The sequence below is a fragment of the Rousettus aegyptiacus genome, unplaced genomic scaffold (assembly GCF_014176215.1).
Source record: "Rousettus aegyptiacus isolate mRouAeg1 unplaced genomic scaffold, mRouAeg1.p scaffold_m13_p_3, whole genome shotgun sequence".
NCBI classification, from domain to species: domain Eukaryota; kingdom Metazoa; phylum Chordata; class Mammalia; order Chiroptera; family Pteropodidae; genus Rousettus; species Rousettus aegyptiacus.
In genome coordinates this window covers 133,858,016-133,874,160 of record NW_023416306.1, presented here as the reverse complement: position 1 = coordinate 133,874,160, position 16,145 = coordinate 133,858,016, and the positions used below count along the sequence as shown (strand labels likewise).

Here is a 16,145-nt window from a genome sequence, read left to right as displayed (position 1 = left end):
ATGGAATTGAGGGCAAGGTCCCTTTTGTGATCAGCAAGAGCCTGAATTTACTGGAAGGTGCAGCCAAGTTAACTGTTTCGACCACATCTTGTCAGATTTCAGCTTCGGCTCATTGTAGACTTTTCTCTGTCCTCTGACTCCTCCTGTTTGCACTTCTGGGTGATGTCCCCTTACCTGATCATTTGCTCCCAGAACAGTGGACCACCAGGGGCTAGGGAAGTCTTTTCCAGTAGGGTAGAATCCAGGGAGATTTTCTTTTCTTGGAGATTTTGTAGAGAAGTGACTTAGTGAAGCAGAGACTAGATTCAGACTCACAGGATTGTGACCCTGTCTCTGCCACTCTCTGTTTGTGGGACCTCGGGCAAATCACTTAACTTCTCTATGTCTTCTTCCTCATCTATAAAATGGGGAGACAATGATCTGCTCTGCTCAGCTCCCTGAGAAGGGTAAGAGTTAACTCTGAAATAAACTTTGCTCTTAAAGGACTGCTGAGTGTAGAAAGGCCTTTCCTACCCACTTTCACGTTTGAGCCTCACAGGGCTCCTTTGGGGTAGGCAGGACAAGTGTTTGTATCATCTCCATTTTACATGTGATTTTGAGGCCTAAAATAGCAGTGAAGCCTGGGCTTAATTCCAGGTCATCCTGCTCTGTTCATAGTGATGCCAGGAGAAGGACAGACATCGAGATGCAGTCACAGGTAAGAAAAGGCATTGCAAAGACAACCCAACTAGAAAATGGGAAACAAAATCAAATGAGAGCACCTAGTTCCTTAGGAAGAAGAAACTGGAGGGTCTTGTATCTCTGTCAAGCTCAGAAATTACATACATTTCTGCTCATACATCATAAACCACTCATAACACGGGTATCGAAAAACACCTGGAAACAGGAGGGAATCGGCACTAGTCATCCCCATCTTACATTTACAAGTAGCCTACCCAAGGCCATGCAAGGGAGCAGCCAGGCTGGGTGCTCATGTAGTCATGATCACTCTGAAGCTGAGCTCCTTCTTTGGTACCATTCTACCTCTGAGAGAGGCTACCTAGAGTCTGGGAGCAGCCTGGAGCTGGTCGAAGGATCTTCAGGGGCAGGATGAGGTCAACAGGCCCTTGGGATCGAAGTACTGGTGGGGCCACCATAATTTTTTGAGTGTTGAATGAGCGGCGGATGGCGAGGTGTCACAGACCCCTTCCTGGCCAGATGCTTGGCAGAAAGGACATATCTGCCCGTCAAAGGTACACTGAGTTTCTCCCAGATGTCTAGCTAGAGCCTCACAGTTCAGCAGGCAAGACGGGATAAACACAGATGACAGCTGAAAAGTTAATCTGTCGTAGAACAAGTGGAATGAACCAAGAGAGCTGACTAGATACCCACTGCTACTTTTGCTGCCTCCTCAGTCCATGAAAACCAAAAAGATGACTTTAAAATAAAAAGTATTAAGATTGGGAGGACAGGGAACAAACAAACAAACAATGGCAACAAAATATTGGAAGACAGAAATCCAAGACAATGGAATACTGATACAGTAGTGGGGAAAGCCAAGAGCCAACCTGGCTTAATTGAGGGAGCTCTAGACAGTTCAGTCATAAAGCATATTTCTGATATGGATGTTTTGCTACAAAGAACATCAGTACAAAAATTGGAAAAATATGAATGGGTACTGATTCTAGTTCTGGCTTTGAACAAAAATGATGTATGTGGTTTCTGAGCTTAATCAGGAACTGGAAGTTCCAGATTCTTGGAGGAGGTAGTGAAGTGAGGGCTAAAATAAGAACTGATGGACCCAGCTTCTCTTGCTGCATCTCTAAACAGCTGGGTATCTCTCACTCACCCCTCCCCTCAACCTCACCAACCAAAGTGAAGGAAGGGGTTATATATCATCTGCTGGAAAACTGAGTGAGTGTATCATAGTGATGCCCATACCACATCCACCAGAGCCCTCTGCCCTAATCAGCCCCTTGAGCCCTGGCAGCCAGGCTTCCCCTCTAGGCAGAGACTGGAAAAGCATTTTCTGCAGAATCTGAGTTACTCACAAAGAGTGACATACACATCCTGATATCAGGAGTTCCCCAATTAAACGATCCAGGTGGCTCTCCCCACCAGGGCATCTCACAGTTAACAAGCCCACCACACTCTCAGAACTTCCAGTTAGCTGGTTAGTTTCTCATCATGACACGTGAGCCTGTTGGCAGGGATTTCTGGACAGCAGGAGAGAGACTCTAACCTGAAAGATATCTGTGTCCAAAGCAAACAAAAAAGCAATTCGGAGGAATCAAGGAGAAGAAATTACAAAACAAACAAGCAAAACCTGTCACTAATATTCTCATAAATGTACAAAATAAGACTACAGTCATGAAACAAGGAAAGGATACTATAGAAAAATAAGAGTTACTTAGATAGAAAGATAACTCTTCCTTTTCATTCTCCTCTCTTCTTCTTCTCAACGGTTCAAAAGCCATCAGATGGAGCTGCATAATGGGTGTCCTATTGAAGCTGGGGAACTTGGGTAGCCCAGAGAGAGGGCTTGGAGTCTGTCTGGTGTGAGGGGTGCACCCATGTGGGGAGTGGCAGCTGCACATGTGAGGTGAGGTGGGCAATCCCACTGAGGGGCAGCCTGGTGAGCAGCGACAACATCCCTATGTAGGAAAGTGGCTGCGGGATCTGAAGAGGGGTGTCAAAGCCTGAGTGGGATGAGAGGGGCATCCTCAGTGGGAGCGTGGCAGAGGTCGGAGATGGTTATATGCAGGAGGATTAATCAGATAAGTAAATATATTAAAGATAACGGTAGGCAGGTCATTGCTGTTAGAAAAGTGAGTAAAAAATATGGAAAGGGAAAGAACAAGATGGAATTGAAAGTTTTAGCTTAAACTCAAAGATAGATAGATAGATAGATAGATAGATAGATAGATAGATAGGAATATGTATGTATTGATACAGATGTACAAACATGTCTATAAATACATATATATTCGTTAGCTCTAACCACTGAGAGGGCCTGAGAATGGGAAAATCCCAATAGCAACAAACTGCATTAGCACCCAGATCTTGGCTTCTAAGTACCATTCTCCACTTGGGGAACCAGGGCTCCTTGGAAGAATAGCAGGTCCCAGAACTGGGGCAGAGAGAGTACAAATAAACTTGAAACATCTTGAGATGCCAGAAAGCAAGGAAATGCTTAAAGAATGATGGGGATGTGTCAAAAGGACATGGGTACCACCCTGAAGGGGCTCTCACTAGGCAAATCTGGGACAATTTGACCAGCAAAATATATGATATTGGTAATAGCTTAAAACCCACGGAGTAAGATAAGATACTCCAAGTCCATGCTCAGGTGAATAAAGAAATGAATAAATTGAACAGAATAGTTACATTATATCAAAGTACCTCCCACAAAATACTTATCAATTACAGAGGACGAAAGTATACTAATATTCAAGTGATCAAAGTGAACATCATCAGGAATGGGACATTAAAATCATACCTCACCTGGCAGGATTCAATGAGAGACAGCATCACAAAATAGCACTGTGAAATTCCTGTCAATGATGAAGGACTTGAATCTAGTCATGAGAAATATTGGACAACCACAAACTGAGGAACATCCTCCAACAGTGTGGGGAGGGAGTGGGGAGAATGGGTCATAAAAGTCAAAGAAATACCAAGGAACTGGTCTAGACGAAAAGAGACTACAGAGACTTGACAACTAAGTGGGAGCATGTTTCTGATCTGGATGCTTTTCTACAAGAAAAAATCATGAAGAAAATTGGCAAAACATGAATGAGGGCTGAAGATTAGATGGCAATGATGTTTCAACATTAATTTCCTGATTTTGATGGTTGAAGTGTGGTTAGAGTATGTCCTTGTTTGTAGAAAATACACACTAAAGAATTTGGTGGAGTTGGGAAACCTTGTCAGCAATTTACTGGTAATGGTTCAGGGGAAAAACTACTTGTATTGCATTTGCAACTTTATATATGACATTGTTTCAAAATGCAAAAAAAAAAAAAAAGAAAGAAAGAAAAGAAATTAAAGCACACAAAAAGTGAAAGGTTTTTCTTGCCTTCGTGAGAACTTTTCAAAGCATCTGTCTTTATTGGTGTGAGGGTGCTCTCTTGTGGTTTTTGTAGCATAATGCAGCACTCAGCACCAAGTGGGGTCTGGGCTTGTTATTCCTCCTCCCCAGCTGAAGATGTCGGTGGTCAATTCATCCAGCTCCCTGACTCCAGCCAGGGTTTTTCCTCACATAGGCTATAAAGATACCTGTGTTCTCTGCCTTTGGAGTTCTAGAAGTGTCACTTTCTGGCGTTAATACTGGTAACCCCCTGAGAACTGGACACTTTGGAGGTTCTCTGGACAGACAGAGAATTGTGAGCCAGCATGAAAGGAGGCAGGGCCAGTGACAAGGGCTGTAGAGGACGGAGCCCAGCTGGAAGGCCAGTGGCTGCCCCTAACTATCTGCCTGGCCTTGGGCCCATCACCTCCCTGATCTCGACCTCAGTTTTCATCATCTCCATGAGAGACCACAAAAGTAGCCCAGATTTTCACAGGAGCTAATGAGATCAAAATTATAGATCCCAATCGCCAACAAATGGTGACCACATGTCCGAGGCTGCCTAGGAAAAGCCCGATTTAACCTGCTGCCTGGCGTAACAACCCCTCTTTCTCTCTCACAAGCATCCCACTTTGGAAGAGAGATCATTTGGTCACTTTACCAAGTATAGATAATCTACCAACTGAATGATAAATTGTATAGTCCTTTGTCACCCGTGGACTCACTTCTTAACAGATTTTTGAAAATCCTCAGGATTCTCAGCCTCTGTGGTTTCTTTCCATCCCTTCCACTTTGGGCATGACACTTGTGGGAGCAATGGGTGCAAACTCATTTTAGTACCTCCCTTAGCAAATCACAGAGAGCAAATCCTTTTTCAAGGTAAGCCCACCTTAGATGTCTGGGCACCTGGTGCTGGCTAGCAAGGAATGGGCTTCTTCAGAAATCCAGGAGGCTGGGCAGGTGGGTGATTCCCAGGGGCCTGAGCAGTTAGGTTATAGGTGACTTGTTGAAAACAATATTTAATATCATATTTGTGGTGGAGGAAAATGAGGGCATCTCTCTCCCTCTCCCTGGGAAGGGAAGCCTCAGCCTTTGAGTTACAGGGTCAGGAAAAGGTGGGCAGAGTAATAGCCTTTATATTTTGGTGGGGCTGTCACCAGGTTTGATCTATCCTGGGGTTGAGTCTGGCTTTCCCTGAAGGGTGGGGAAAGGGTGGGGGCTGGACAGGGGTCTTCAGTGGTTCTGGGTGCAGCCAGCTGAGTAGAGCGTGTTAGCAGCCAGCCCCATGCAGCAGGAGACAGAGGACAGAGAGACCAGGCCTCGCACTGTCTTCTGCAGAGGAAGGGGTAGCAGCAATGTCAACAGTGACAGCCCTGACTGCAGGCACCTTTGTGTGTGTTTGCCACTGGCCAGACCCCAAGCCAGACCTCACCAGCCTGCAGTCAGGATTGGCGCGAGAAGGGGCACAGCCCCTGGCACAGTGCTGGGCTCATGGCAGACGCACAATAAAGTAGTCGGCATTGTTTGAGAAAAAATGCACCAAGGGCCGGGTGAGAGAAAGTTTGCTGAGGAAGATAAGATTGAAATGCTTCTCATGGGAAAGAGTAGTGGCCGTTCCTGTGAGGACCGTGGCAGAAGTAAAGGTACAAAAAGAGCCATGAAAAGATGCTCTGGGTGAAAGGGCAAGTCAGGGAGCATTCAGGGAAATATGCAGCAGAAAAGCAGACTATTAGAAGTTAATACACAATAAATGTTAAGTGAAAAGTGAAGTTCTGGGCTCTGGAAGGGGAGAGGGTACCTAAGGGCAGTGAAAAGCCTCAAAAGAGAAGCTGAAGCTGGGAAGACAAAAGATAAATAATAGTGACCAATTAGTATTGATTAGTATTGCATGTTGTCACTTATAAACACATGCACAGGTATATATACACACACACACACACACACACACACACACACACACACACACAGACGATTTTCCCCCCTCAGCTAATCTTCACTACCTTATGAAGTGAGTCTGGTCATCTTCATCTCCACTCTCAAGACTATATGTTACAAAGCCCTCCTTTTATAGAGGAGGAATTAAAGCTCAGAGCGGAAGTGATTTCCCCAAGGCCCCACATGGCAGTGGGAGGACTCCACTACTCAATTGGACCTTGTGATTTGGAGAACCCAGCACAGGAGAACTGCACTAAGTTTTGAAGGCTTGGCTGATAAGGCTGGAGCAGAGGGTCTGCCCTGGGGACTCTGGCAATCCCTGAGGAATATAGAGAGGTGGGTTGGGAGGCAAGGCGAACCTGACAAAAAGGAAATGTAAAAGCAATCCTGCTCAACTTCTGCTAAAAAGCTCAGGTGTGTAGCCTTCTGCAGGGAGTGGGGGTTAGGCTGGATACAGCTCAGCTTAGACAATGCCTCCAATATTGGGTGAGCAGTTTCTCTGTGTCAGACTTTTTCACATACCTCCTCTTGCCCAAGTGGACATTGTAATCTCCTTACTACATTTCAGAACAGGAAGGCTCTGAGTAGTGAAGTCACTTCTGGAGGGTCTCAGAAAAAAGTGGTAGAACCATTTACTCAAGTCAGGGTCTTCTGTCACTAATGCCATATTCTTTTCAAACATTATCTGTAGTTAATGAGAATTGCTGATAACCGACTAGGAATCAGGTACAAGGTGCCAGGTGCTTTACCTGGACTATCTTTAATCTGTATGACCCTTCCTCATTGTATGGAGTAGGAGTCTCAGGCTCAGCAAGGTTACCTGTCATGCTTGAAGCCACATAGCGTTCAGCCCAGATCTTCTTTGACTCCATAGCCCAAACTCTTTCCTCTATAACTTGTTTCCCAAAGTGTGTTCAATGAATTAACCTTTGATGTTAGGAGGGATGGGGGCTGTTGGTAGACAAACATTTTGGAAAATATTGGGGTAAATAGTTATCTTGACATTAGATTTCTCAGAGCTTTAATAATCGAATATATTTTGTGACTCTCTAATAGTGGAAACTGGTATACCCAAACATATTTGGTCCATAGTCCCCTTTTATTATAAAACATCCTGTTGTTAGGAGTATGTTGAGCTATGAGTTAAGAACCATCTTCCCTAACAGTGGTCAAGAGACACTGTAGAAATATGCAATTCTGGGCCTACGTGGTGGCTCAGACATGGCATTGGGAACCCAGGCTCCTTCCAGCTTCCTGCTCTGCCATCCTTAACATGTAGCCTCCATCGCCATGGTTGCAAAATGACTGCAGCCTTTTCAGGCACCACAGCTACATTCCAGGCTGAAAGAAGGAAAAAAGGCTAAGAGCAAAGGTGAGTCTGAACTTTTATGTCCTGGAATTCCTCCGACCCCCACCCCTCACCCTCCACCCCCAGCCCCAGGAGACTTCTGCTTACATCTCACTGGCTAAAAGTGGGTCACATGAGCACCCTAGCCTCAAAAGAGCCTGGGATATTGAATAATTTTAAGGGGCACATTATGACCTGAATGAAATTGGAGATCTGTGGGTAAGGAAGAGTGGAAACCATAAAATCCCTATAGAGATGGGTGTTCTATGAACCTGATTTGGAAAATGCTGCTCTAAACTTCTGCCACCTCCCCTTCTTTTTCTGTCAAGTGAAAGTCGATTCATTCTCCAAGGCCTACATATGGCGCCTCCCCTGCCAAGGCGCTCAGCTTCCCCCACCTCCTGATCCCCACCCCACATTATTGCTCCTTAGTATCGCACTGCAGGATGTGCTGGGTGAGGACCGGGATATCGCTCTCCCGTACAGATGTGTTTTATATCAGCTACTGAAGGGCAAGGACATAGCCCACTCATGTCTATGTCTACCACAGGGCAAGCCCTGGCACGAATGTCAAATAATTGCATGAACGACATACAGAGGTAGAGGGTGGTTCAGAATGCCTTGCTTGGTTAGTTGAAGCAGGTACCAACTTGAGCCAGTATAAACAGAAAAGCAGACTTTTAAATAAGGATCTGAGGGATTTTAGGGAACATGGGGCTGGGATGTAGTCAGGGCTCAGGAAGGGACAGGGCAAAGTCTAGAAGGGCACTGGACACCAGGCAGCCTTTCTCCACATGGGCTGTTTCATCTGTATGCTCTACAGCCTGGCCTTTTCTGCTTCTCTGTTGTGGGGGGTGGGGTGGGGAAGCAGGGGGAGGCAGGAGACAGATGCCACCCTAGTGCAGTCATCCCCAGATGCAAACTAACCTTCTTAGCCTAATTCCCCAGTCAGAAAAAGACTCTGAGTAGCCAGATTGGGTCAGTTGTCACGCTGGTCCAATCAATTGTGCTCCTGGGGGGCTTTGGGAAAGACAGGTAGGGCTCATATAGTACAATGGGTGGGAGATAATACAGTTTAGGCGGATACTCCGAGATGTGACCACCTCAATTTAGGGTGTTGAAGTGTAGCAGGGGTCAGCAAATTATGACCCATGGGCTAAATTCGACCCATCACCATTTTCATAAATAAAATTTTATTAGAATGCAGCTATGCTCATTCATTTACATATCACATGTCATTTACATATTTTTCCATGGCTGCTTTTGTGCTGACTGCAGACATGAATAGTTGTGACAGAGACCATGTGGCCTGCAAAGCCAGACATTTCTATCTGGCCCCTTACAAAACAAGTTTTGCCAACACCTATATTAAAGGGAGGAAGGGTATGCCTAGGAGCTTGTGGGCCACTTGAGAACAAGGATGTGTCATGCAGATCTGTATCCCCAAAGGCCACAGCACAAGCAGCTGGGTAGAGAAAGGGACGAAGGGAGGGATAGAAGGAGGGAAGGGCAAAGGCAGAAGCCGGCGTCATTGCTAGCTCTCAGACCACTGCTCCGGCTTTAAGCGGAGCACAGGGACGTTGAGGAAGGGGGTTTCTCCCTCCTCGTTCACTCGGCCCCGCATCTGCTCTTAATCGAGGCGTAGTGGTACAAGCCTGATTGGGAATAGCAGGTGCTGGGACGTGGTGAACATTCGGGAATAGTCACTTGGCGGGCTCCGGAGCCGCCAAAAACAAAAGTGTGCCGATGGGCCAGATGTTCGCTCATTACCATCCGCTCTTCCTCAGAAATGTTTTAAGGGAACATTTGTTTGTTGAGGAAACACAGCTGTTCCCAGGAAAATGGGTTTCCCTCCTTTGGGCAGAGGAGCGGGGGAGGGGGCTATTGGGGAAGGGACACAGGGTGCCTTGGGTGGGCGGCAGCTAAGACTCTGTCAACGGCAGGGGTCTGTGAGGACCGCTCTTCAGAGACTGGGAAGTCCTGGTACACCTATCATGACTTTATCCATATTCGTGTCAAAGAGATCATTAGTCCCACTTCTCAGAGAAGGAAGCAGCCCTGAGAGGCCATGTGACTCAGCCAAGATCACACCGCTAGTGGCCTAGCCCAGCCCAGAACCTGGCCTCTGTTCATTCTCCAAGACCATTGTTCTGGAGACCACCTCTGGTCCTCTTCAGCTGTCACATCACAGGTTCCTGGACACAGACATATCAGCCCAGTCCAGGCTCTTGGAGAGGTGGGGCCCAGAGTCATAGTCTCTCTACCATTTGCAACCTTGAGGCCTTGAACTCTGAACTGCAGTGTCCTCATCTGCCAAACAGAAAACTGAATGGATAACTGATGCACAAGACCTGGGAAATATCAGAAGGCAACATGTTTTCCTAGTGTTTCTTGTCCTTAAGAGCAAAAGCGAGTTGACTTTTCCCACCCACTCCACAGGGAATTGCAGCTTTTTTGGAAACTGGGCTAAGAGTAAGTTACTGCCCCTCAACTCCACCTAGTGTCTCACAGCGCCCCAAGTTTCCCCACACATAGGACTCTGGCAATAATCCTCATGGTCCAGGTAAAGTGATCGAAGTATATCCATTCATTCATTTAACAAATATTGGTTGAACATCTGTTATATGCCTGTCAGGAACTGTTCCAGGCCCTTGGGATTCATCGGTGACAAGACAAACATACTTTACCTTAATGGAGCTGACATGTAGCAGAGAGAGGTTAAGTGATCATCCAAGGCCATATGGCGCTAAATGACCAGACCAGGCCCAGCACGGGGTCCCCCTGGTGTTCACCAGTGTTTGGATCAGTTGTCTTCTAGGAACGTCAGTGGAAGTGATTAGATAAGGGCAACAATGTTAGGTGGGTGAATAATAAAGAATTTGGCTAGCCTCCGTCCTGTCCCTGGGAGTTAACTTCTATCCCCTTGGAATTTCCCAGGTGATAGGGGTGTCTTCCTTGTTCACAGTGGGCTCCTCAGACCACTCTAATAGTTTACGCTAATGAGGTGATTTGTGGTTGGTCTCTCCAGGTTTATGCTAATGAGATGGCCTAAAATAAGAGGCTGCCTGTGTCAGAAAGAAGAACCATGTGATTACAGGGTTGGGGCTTTGAGTCATGTGGTATTACCCTGACCTTGGGGAGAAGCTGGAGGAAGCCAATGATTCAATCAATCACATCTGTGTAATTAAGCCTCAGTAAAAACTCTGGACACCAAGCTCAGGTGAGCCACTCTAGTTGTCAATACATTTTGATTCTGTCACCCTTCAGTGCTGAGAGGGCACTGGATACCTGGGGACGACAGAAGCTTTGCACTTGGAATCCTCCCAGACCTAGCCCTGTGTGTCTCTCCCTTTCACTGGTTCAGATTTGTAACTTTTTTCTGTAACAAAATTGTAATCATCAAAAAGGCAAATACTGTATGATTCCATTTATATGAGGTACATAGAGTAGTCCAATTTATAGAGATAGAAAGTGAAGAATGGCTGCCAGGGGCTGAGGCAAGGGGGAAATAGGGAGTATTGCTTTTAATAGGTACAGTTTCAGTTTTATAAGATAAAAAGAGTTCTGGAGATGGGTGTCACAACAATGTGAATGTACTTAACAGTACTGAACTGGTATACGTAAAAATGGTTAAGATGGTGAATTTTATGTTGTATGCATTTCACCACAATTAAAAAACTTATAAATACAGCACTTTCCTGAGTCCTGTGAGTCTTTCTAGCAAAGTATCAACCTGTGGGTGGTCATAGGAACTCCTGAATTTGTCGACAGCTGGTTAGACCAAGAGTGGACCTGAGGACCCTTAGGCTTTTGCAGCTGGTATCTAGAGGGAAAGTCTTGTCAAGGACAGTGCCCTTATCTGTGAAGTTTGGCCCAACTCCAGGAAGATGGGGCCAGAGGAGCCAGAAACTGGGAGCTGGCAGGTGGATCAAATGGCTTTTGGAATCCCACCCAGCCCTGAGTTTCTGTGATTCCTTCATGAAGACCCCCAGCCCCAGAGTGCACACGTGCATACCCTCCCCATCAAGACTGTGTGCTCCTCTGAGCCTGGAATCACATTTTCTACTATTTTGTTGCTTCCACCACCAAAGGGTTTCTTTGTGGACGAATCGAATAGCCTTTCCGTCTTCTCGCTCTGTGAGGCACCTATGGTGGGCATTCATTGCTGGGGTTCTATCTTGAGAGTTTGATTCTTTGGGTTTGTGCTTCATTGTTCTTTGATGATATCTCTAGTTATAGACCACAGGAAGAAGGAAGAGAGTTGCCAGGGCTGCACCCCAAGCTCATCACCCCTAACCCTGGTCCTGAGGCCATTGGAAGGGATCAGACCCTCCTTCTCAAGGATGACCTAGCTGCCCTGGGGATGTGGACTGTTTAATTAGAACACCGTCAGTTGGAAACACTCATGCATTTATGGAGAAAATAGCAATAGGCTTTTAAGGACATGCCATAAGTTTTACAGTTATTGGATTTTCAACTTGTTTACAAAAGCAATATTGTTAAATGGCCAACGGCCAGGCCCAGTTGTTTTTCCTCCTGTGCCTTCTGACGACAGGAAAGCATATTATCTCCCCCAGCCAGCTCCCATGAGGTGTGTGGAACTGCATTCCATTTTGCTATCTGTTTAATTATCCATTTAGCTGGGCTTATGCTAAAGCTCTTTCTCGTTTGTTCACAGCCAGATCTGTTCTGGAATGCAGTAAGAGCTCCTTCCCCATTCCTCTACCCCCTGCAGAAGCTCCTGCAAAGCAGCTTCACTAGGAGAAAATGCCAACCCCCTAAGAACCTGTCCCTTCGGAACAATGAATCCAAAAGGGATTCAGATAGTCTGGGTGACTTTGACACTGACTTCACACCTGTGTCATAGGCTCCTCCTTGTTCAGAGAAAGAAGATTGCTTTAGAAGAGTGGTTTCCAAACCAGGCTGCCAGGCATGAGAAGCCCTTGAGGATGATTTTAAAATAAAGCTTGCCTTGCCTTGCCCTTTCAGATTCTGATTTCGAGGGTCCGGATCCTCAAATCTGGATTTTTAAAAGCTCCCCAGATGATTCTGATAACCTAGCAGCCGGATTTCAAGTCCTTCAGACTTGATAGTCTCTGCTTGCCTTTGACCCTGGCAGGTCTATGACACTCTGTCCTGATAGAGAGGAGCGGGGAGACTAGGCCTTCATACAGCACCAAGTGGGAACACACCTACTCAGTTGGCTGAAAGTGAATAAGCTCATGCCTGGTGAAAAGTCATCTTGGGGAAACATCCAAGTAGACAGGGCTCCTAAATCATCAAGTAGCTGTAAATAAACTGGGAAGTGCATCTGAGCTGATGCAAGAGTTCTGCAAATGTTGTCGTCATGAAACACCTGCGCTGGCTCAGCCGGGCCTGGGAACACGCATCCCTCCCGAACTTTCACTGGGAAAGTGCCTCCAAAAGGAAGTGGACTTGATAACTGCTGCTGGCTTGGCCCAGGGATGTAGAGAGGAGAGTGAGGGGCAGACAGCTCGAGGAGGAAGCCCCTGCTCCTAGTAGCCCTGGTTTGTCCCCGGAGAAGCAGGCTAGGGGAGAGAGGACAGGGGCTCCTGCATTCAAACTCCCCCACTTCACGCCCCCTGCAGTAGTGGGAGTAGCACAATAACAATCACACTGTGGGTGAAAACGGGCCGCTGTAATAAATCTAACCAGAGTAGTAACCTCAGAGGGTGATCTGATCACAAATTCCTAACTGGGCACATCATGGAAGGCAGTCATTCCCCAGGCCTACAGCTTCTTTAGGAAAAGATTTTTAAGCCAGTCCTGCCCATTGTTCTTGTGCATCTAAGTTAATGCGCCTTTAACGTGCTAGAAGTAATACCCCTCGAAACTTTGACCACCCTCAACAGAGCATACGATCTTGTTAACTATCCTGTAATCCAATCCTCACCTTGCTTTCTCTCACTCTCCTATAATCTTCCTTAAATTCTCTCCTTAATTCCAAATGCATAAAAGAAACTGCATATTGTCATTCTCTGGAGCATTTATGATTTTGCATCTTGGCATTGTCATCAGTTTTGGCTCGAATAAACTCATAAAAATTTTCTACAGCTTTGGACATTTCTTACCTCTACAACACTAAGGCTTAAACTCTCTATAACACTTGCCAGTCTACAACACACTTGCACATCCATTACCTCATTCCATCTATACAATGGCTCTGTGATGTAGTCAGAGCAAGCCCATTTGACTGTTAAGGGTTCAAGATAGGACTGGGTGTCTTGAAAAAGGTCACAGGGCTGCTAAGTGGTAGAGGCAGAATTTGCCCTCAAAACTAATTCCATGTCCATATCCCCATGGACCTCCTTTATTACAATACACTTACGTGTGCATGAGGCTTTCACCTTTCTCAGGTGCTCCCATATATATGACTCTATTTGACTAATAAGGGTTAGCAGGGAAGGCTTAATTGATAACTGAGGAAACCGAAGCTCTGAGAAGTAAAGTGACCAAACAACTGTATCCCTTGTAAACCAGGAGCTATAAGGAGAAAAGCTGTAAAGCTGGGTATGGGGGTGGGCAGCAGAAAGATTATAAGGTTTGGAATTAGACTGTAGCTATTACAAGCTGTGACCTTGGGCAAAGTATTTAAATGTTAAGTTTTGTCATGTATGTTAAAGGATAATTTTTTAAATGTTAAATAACCACTTTAACAAAAGTATAAAGATGAACGAGTGTCAGAAAGATTTCATTTAACTCATTAATTAATGAGGGAACCAGTACAGTGTTAAAAACCCAAAGAGCTTACAAAGTTACAAGCAATCCAAAATGAATTTAAAAATAGTTGCAAAACTGGTCAATATCCTCAAGGCAATAGTCATTTGCATTCCAACAGATAAATTTACTTGCATCTCTATAAACAAGAATCATTTGCATTGTTATTAGTTTTCTACAATTTATAGAGTTGTAAAATAGCTCAAAGACAAATGAAATGTACAGATTACCCAGAAAGGTACACTATTCAAGACACACAGCACACAGTAATCTTTTTTTTTTCTTCCTTTCAAAGACTTACACAATTTTTCCTAACATTGTAAAATGAGGATGATCCAAAAGGCCGTTAGGAGGATTAAGTGAGATGGCCTATGTTTTCTGCCTGGCATGAAGCAAATGCCCAGTGTTAAAAAAGAGACAATGGGCTCAAAATGGAGTCACTTGTGCTAAGCCCACATCACCAAACCAAGACAATACCTACCTAACTTAATTATAGTTTCAGCCTTTCCCAAGAATGGAATCTTAAAGTAGTCAACCTGGAATTACCTGGTAAGCACTAGCAATCTGCCTGATAAGACTCCTGTCATTCCCTAAAGAAAGGTGACCTTGTCACCATCAGCTCTTTGCTAGTATAACATCCTTGTGCCACCCCCTTCTGCCTATAAAGGTTTTCAGTTGTACAGCTCTTCAGAATTTCTTTCTACTAGCTAGATGGGATGCTGCTCAATTTATGAATCATTGAATGAAACCAATAAGATCTTCAAAATTTACTCAGTTGAATTTTGTTGTTTGACGCATTTGGCAGCAGCAACAAGATCCAAGAGAAAATTCTGACAATTTTGGAGACAAGGAGAAACACAGGAACTGGTACCTGCGAACCCTTTAAGTTCTCTACGTTTCTTGCCATTTCCAAGGGCCGTGGGTAAGTTCTCTTGGTTCTGAGCTTCGCTCTCTTTGCATCGACCTGCCAATCTAATTGGCTTTCCAGTTTAGGGTTAACAGGTCAGTCTAGACTGACAGGAGGCTCTAACAGAGTGCCAGTCTTTAGCCCTTGGTTAGTCCCTGGTCCCAGTAAGGGACTTAGCAGATCGGCTTGAGATAGCAGATGGATGGTTCCATCAAGAACCTTATAACTCTTAGCCCTTGGTTAGTCTGTAGTCCCCATTTGTTGGGGTCTGCTGGTCTAGCCCATAGTTCCATGTTGGGAACTGCTAGTGGTATGAACCCAACACCTTCTCTTGGCCAGTCTGTAGTAACATCTCTGGTTATGACTGATGTGTTAATGTGCACATGAGGCAAAGACTATTGCTAATGGGAATCTTGGAAGCCAAAAGCCATAAAATTGGTGGGCATGAATCAAGCACTTAAAAGCTTTTAGAGCACTTGAAACCTAACTCAAAGATTCCCATGTTAGGATTAGTCAGTCACAAAATGGATTAAATGGACATTAGGTCACCCACTAACCTCAAGAAAATTTCTGTGTAACAAGGTACACTTTAAAACATCGCACAATCCCCAACCCAGCGGCACATCCCTCTTAGGTATTAATTTGGCTCTGAGAGACCCAAGGCTTAGCTAAAATGAGATCCTTTAGTTCCAAAGAGTGGAGTGTGCCACCTTCAGGTACACTGGCTTATTTTATGTAGAACTATGGTCTTGGAAGCTATAAATACCCACAAAAACAGTAATACCTTCCTTTTGTATTATTGTTATTTATTATTATTTATGCCTACAGCACCTGGTCTTCCTAGGTGGTCTCCCATCCAAGTACTAACCAGGCCCAACCCTGCTTAGCTTCCAAGATCAGATATTGGTTTGTTCAGAGTGGCATGGTTGTAGACCATGGATGGTAGCTCCACTGGGGCACGAACCCAGGACCTTCTGTGTGTAAAGCAGACGTGCTAACCACTACAATATGAAACCACATCCAGTAATACCTTATATTAGCCTAGAATTACAATGGCCATTGTGGGGACCATTCCAATTAGACAAGTTTGTTCGTTGAAGAAATGTATTTTAAGGGTTCCCTAAATCAAACAAACAGAATGGGATACTTATTTTAATTTGCAGGCAGAA

At 45.1% G+C, this 16,145-nt stretch overlaps 1 pseudogene; it reads right to left on the bottom strand.

Moving 5' to 3' along the window:
- Positions 1–15,795: 15,795 nt before the first annotated feature.
- On the bottom strand, positions 15,796–15,910 carry LOC118600547 (annotated as a pseudogene).
- Positions 15,911–16,145: the final 235 nt, after the last annotated feature.